Genomic DNA, 6471 nt, shown 5'->3' with positions numbered 1-6471 from the left:
AACAAACAATTGACTGAGTTAATTGTTGAAATACCATGCATAGTCAGTGTTGATTTCTTTATCACATTACACATACAAACATGTGACACATACATAACTGATAATCAAGTATAGTACATATTCTAAAATTTCCGCCTAATTGGCGCCCTCAAGGGTAAACAGTGATGTTTACGAAAAAATGTTTCAAACAAAAGTTGTTTAATTTTTGATAAGGAACATTTTTTACATTTAAACTTTTGTTCTATCTCTAACGGTTTACAAGATGGGTCCTACGGACCCAAGACCCAATTGACCTATGATGCTCATTTACGAACTTGACCTCACTTTTTACGTCCTGAGTACACTGTAAAAATTTCAGCTCGATATGCTTTTTCGTTTTTGAGTTATCGTGTCCACAGACGGGCGGACGGACGGACAGACAACCGGAAATGGATTAATTAGGTGATTCTATGAACACCTATGACAAAATTTTTTTCCTAGCATCATTATTTTTAAGCGTTACAAACTTTGGACTAAACTTAATATACTATGTATATTTCATATATACATGGTATAAAAAGGGGTCTTTTCAAGTCCAAATCTGGCGGATTCGTTCTCTGGTCCAGATATTAAATAATAATAATGAGAATATTTCCTTTATCTTGTTGAAAAAGTTATTGAAACCTACGATGATCGTTCTAATTATTAAACCTAATAAAGATCCTAATTCACATCTATCCTATCGCCTTATTGCTTTAGCCTCGTGCGTATCTAAAATTATGGAACATTTGACAGAAAGAGATTGGAGTGGTGATGTGAACTCAACAATATCATTTCACCGTCCTCGCGAAGCTTTCGTAAGAAATCATCTACCCTTGCCAACCTCTCTATAATCATGACTGATGTTCAGATTACTGTCTCCGGAAATGAATAGCTGAATAGGAAATGAATGATTTGTTGCTTTATAGACTTGAATGGAGCATTTGACAATGTTTATATCAACCCTTATCAACATTCTCACACCCATGTCTGTTCTCCTAGACGAATATTCACAGTTTTGTAAATGTCTATGCTAGATGAAAAATGTCAATATATTTGAAATTATTAAAATATTTAAAAAAAAATCGTGCACTAAGCAATTAAAGTAAATAAGAAGTTTTATTTCTTTAAATTCCTAATTATGAAGTTCTACAAAGTAAAGCTCTCTACAATTAAGAATATCGTTTGTGTATAATTTTCTTAAAGTTTGTTATCTCACTGTAAACCACCAAAATTATTTATCCAGTATAGAACTGCATTCTTAGGCTTGCCGCAGGGTGCAATTTTAAGCCCCCTTCTTTTCAATTTACATGTCACTGTACAAATTGTAAATCATCCTACCATTTGTTTCCTGCAATACGCAGATGATTTTGTCCTATATTCGTCCTTCAAATTCTTACAATCAACTGTAGATAGTATTTCAAACCCTTTACCCACATTACAAAACCGTTTAATGTCTATCAATTTGGAAATATCTACTACCAAAAGTTCTGTAATATTTTTCACTATTCATCACATGTCAAACATTCGTAAAATTTCTGCATTCTGAAGTTTGGAGCCCTTGCGTTAAAAAATGGAACACTATTACAAAAATTTTTTTTGGTCTATTTTTTCCGGTCGTTTTTTCCTAAATCCTTCTAGTTCGTATGGATGTTTTTGGTCCTTACTATATGTCTCACCTTCTATCTTTAAATAATTATGATATACTTTCCTTAATAAGACCCAATTCGAAATTTAAACACAAATGCAATTTTTTTGTCTCAGCCATTATAATTTTTTTTGCTATTTAATCTATTTAAGTTAATAATTTTATTTGTAAATATAAACCCTACAGATTTTCTAGAATAATTTTCGCTCCCAACTCCCCCCCTCCCAAACCTATGTTATTATTGTCATTCTCCTTGTTAAAAGTTTTGATGGGTCACAACGACGAAGATCCCTCTAATCACATGTGTCCCACTCTCAATAAGTATTAATTAGAATTATATTTTTTTACACCAATTTTTTGTTCACTACATAATTTTTCTTTTGGTGAATATAATAAATCATTCTCAACATCTTTAATAAAAATAAACTTGTTTTTTTTTCGCTTTTAGGACAAAATCGAATGTAATATGTTTCAATTTGTTTATGTTATGTATTGTATTTTAAATGTATTTTGTTAATGACTGTCTGTATAGCAATTGCTAAAGACAGCTTAAAAAAATGAAAATAAACAATTAGCAGAGTTAATTGTTGAAATGTATAGGCAGAGTTGAATGTCAGTGCATGCATTATTTTTAATAAATTAGAAAAGTTTAAAAATCCAAAATATTTATAAAATTTTCTAGAAAACTTAATATTTCGTTTTTCAAAAATATATCACAAGACTAACTAATTTAACTCTCTATCTGTTATAGAGAAAAAGGGCTTCAAATTTTTCCCTAATTTGCGCCCACACGGGAAAATATTGATATTTACGAAAAAATGTATCAAACAAAAATCTTTTGTTCTATCTGTTACGGTTTAAAAAATGGGTCCTATAGACTCAAACATCTACGAACTTAAACTCATTTTTTACTAGTAAACACGCTTTAAAGATTGCAGCTTGATATCTCTTTTCGTTTCTGAGTTATCGTGTTTCCAGGTAGACAGACAGGCGGCCATCAAGCGGAAATGGACTAATTAGTTGATTTTATATGAACACCTTTACCAAAATTTTGTTCGTAGCATAAATATTTTTAAGCGTTACAAACTTGGGACTGAATTTAATATACCTCTTTGATATATATTTCATATATAGAGGGTAAAATAAATAATTGACTGAGTTAATTGCTGAAATACCTTGTATAGAAAGTGTTGAATGTCAGTTCTTGCGTTATTTTTAACAAATTATAAAGGGTTAAAAAAACCAATACAATTAGATTTTTTTCAAGAATCTTTTACAAGACCACTGGTGGAAGCTATCTGCAAATTTTCCACGGTCTATCTTTTATAGTTTTGAAAAAATGAGCACCTAATTTTTGTCCTAATTTGCACTCTCGCGGATAAACGAGGCTGTTTATGAAACATTTTTTACATTTAAACTTTTGTTCTATCCCTAACGGTTAAGAAAGAACCCAAGACCCAATTGACCATGTTGCGCTTTTGTGAAATTATTTATTTAATTAATGGTAGCGGTATCAAAATGCACAAATACTTAAATAACACAAATACTCGGCCAAAAAATGAATATTCAATCAAAAATAATATCAAATTTTCAATGCTGTATAAAGTTTTTAGTCACTGAATTAAAATTCAACTTTTGAATTTTTGTATCATTCCCAGCCTGGAATCTTCAAACAAAAATTACAATTACGTTTTCTTAGCATTATTGCTGTTTAAAATTTGAATGGCTCTTCATTCATAAGATATTGAATTCATACACTTAACGTAGGTACACACACTTATAATACAAACATCTGATGTCCCAATCTTAAAGTATCCGTGTAAAATACTCACACGACTTCTGTACGGTATTCTCGCCTTATGAGTAAATAATAATACTTATCAGGTCCAATTAAACATTCGATGGTACAAAAATTGGTACAGAAGTCAAAATTTGTGGGATTGTTCAAAACACCATCATAAATGAAATCTAAAAAATCCTCATCGATCCGATACCTGGAAAAAAATTTACTTGAGGTGACAAAACGGGTTTTTTGTGATTTGCAGCAAAATAGTAAATTTTATCGTAAAATTAGTTCAGACAAAAATTTTTACATTGGGAAAATTTAAATTTAAAAAATGTATCAATACTTTTTTTCCTAAGAGTCACCGTTTCTGAGATATCGATTTAAAAAGTTGGAAGAGTTGTAATCGTCATAATATGTATAAGTCACGTATATACATCACTGAAGCTGTAATACAAGTAAAAACATTTTTCTGTCGGTCAGTGAAATTTACATAAATAAAATTTTTACTTACATGTACCCGTTGGGAGCATAGTCGATTGTTATTAAATCGGCGCAAGCGCTTGCAGTGGATAATTTTGGCGTAAAAGATGGCTGTTATGATTAATTTTCAATTCTTTACATGTAAATGGTACACATGACCAATTAAATTATTGAAAAATAACAACTAGTTAAACTTGTTGCATTAGAAATTATGAGAAGATACGAAATTGTATAAATAATATTTTTTTCTTATCTACGTGCAGAAAGTGCCAACTTTCGTCCCGCTGAGCAAAACTTTCTGCCTCCGTCGGGAGAATAATAGTATATACACCCCACGGGAGCAAGTAAATAATGATGAGCATGAACATTAGCTCTGAGACAGTTTTTACTTTTTCTCCCTAGATGTTTAGTATATACCTACTATAAAATGTAAATTCACGCAATTACTGATTTAAAGTTCGAAAATATTCTTAAATTTCCAATATAAGCCATAGAATTATATGCTCATCCATAGAATCGTATGACGATTACAAACTCTTCCAGATTTTTGATCGTTATATCTCCGAAATGGCGACTCTTAAGAAAAAAAAGTATTAATGAGACATTTTTATATTTAATTATCTAATCTAAAATTTACGTCTGAATAAATTTGATGATAAAAATTATCGTTTTAGATTTCATTTATGAGGATGTTTTGAAGAATCCTACCAACTTTGAGCTGAGTGTAAATTTTTGTACCTTCACTACTATTTTTTGGTTTAATTTGATCAGAAAACAGACAGACATTGATTGTAAAACCTCTTCGGGATCATTAATATTTGTAAGAATTCATTTTCAAAAAATGTAAATTCCAAAAAACATACTCATTTTTGGGATCATTTTAAAATGTAAAATTCGTTACAGAACATGTAAATTCCATAAATCATGTCTCCAATTGCACAAAATATAGGTGTAATAGTTCTTCTGAATTTGAAAGCTTTTAAAGCTGGTAATTAGAGAATTTTTATATTAAACTGTAGGTATAAAAACCACAAATAAAATAAGCTATATTTAAACAGAAGCTGTTCATGTGAGTGCGGTCTTTCAGGTCAACACATTTAACTTCCCAGGTGATGAAAGTAGGTTTACCGAACTTCCTAAATTGCTGAAATATTAATGAATGTATTCGAACAGAGATGTGTAGCATAGTGGTTAGATACATACACGCGTTATATGAGAGAGGCAATATGATTAATACCTGACATTGGGAAATATAATTTTTTAAATTTATACAATTACAAGATAACAGACCCGAAAAAATGGGCCTTGAAAAAATAGGCTCGGAAAAATAGACCCGGGAAATTTAGACTCAAAAAAAGAATCCGGATAAAAACATCTGAAAAAAGCTACTGACAAGAATGCATTCGATAGTAAAGATTGTTAAAATATTAATAAATTCGTAATTTTTTTTTTATTCGAATTTTTATTCATAAACAAATAAATAATTAACATTTTCGTTCACACTATTTTTCATTTTAGCAAAGACAATATCGGGTGCATATTGTTTACGATAATATGTCCGTTTTCTGGAATAGTGTCCTATTTTTTAACGCAAGGCCAAAAATCTTCAGAACCAACCAACTTCTCCATAGTCGACATACTTAAACCAGCCGACTCGTAATTATAACAATAATACATAGTTTTCAAAACTTTTTTTCATTAGTAAGATGTGGTCTTCTTTTCCGGATCTATTTTATCCGGGTTTACTTTTTCTGGATCTATTTTTTTTGGGTCAATTTTTTTCTGATTGCAAATCGTGAACGAAATAATATCCGCGAACACTTACACACACACACATGCGTACACATAGACATCAATCTAAAAGTGTTGTTAATACATTGCCCGGACTATAAAACATACAAATATAATGAAAATTTTGATTTGGATTTTCAGACTGATTACAAAAACTTCTCTGTACTGGGAAGTTAAACACCAGAAAAATTAGAGTAATGGCTAAAAATGATATTTTTGGAGCCAGAGGACTTTAAAGATCTGTTGAAAGCTCATCGTTCAAATTATCGAATGGAAAACATCAAGACGTCTATACAGAGGTAAAAATTAATTAAAAATAAATATTTGATATAATATATTTTATTTGAGCTTTGAGCATATGTTTTTATAATCTTTAAGTAAAATAAAATAAAAAAAAATTTTATATTATATCTATAAATATAATATATAGAAATATTTTTAGTTGATTCCTTCAGTCCTTGAGTTTTTGTTTGTTACTTTTCTTGTCGAAGCTTTCAATGTTCGACGTCTAGTGTTATATACAATGTAATATCAATCCTCGAATTTGGATACCTAACAAAAAATAATTATGATAATCAGTTATGAGAATCAGTTATGAATAAACACATGTTTTAGGTGTACTTTTTAATTTTTATTCATCATACTTTAAAAATTTTCGCGTGTGGATTCAATATTACGAGCATAAAATATTTTGTATTTGGAAAAATTCTCAAAAACACATTTCTTTGTAGAAAATATTAAATTCTAA

This window comes from Chrysoperla carnea, chromosome 1 (genome assembly GCF_905475395.1).
Source record: "Chrysoperla carnea chromosome 1, inChrCarn1.1, whole genome shotgun sequence".
Lineage (NCBI taxonomy): Eukaryota > Metazoa > Arthropoda > Insecta > Neuroptera > Chrysopidae > Chrysoperla > Chrysoperla carnea.
This window is presented reverse-complemented; position numbering follows the sequence as displayed.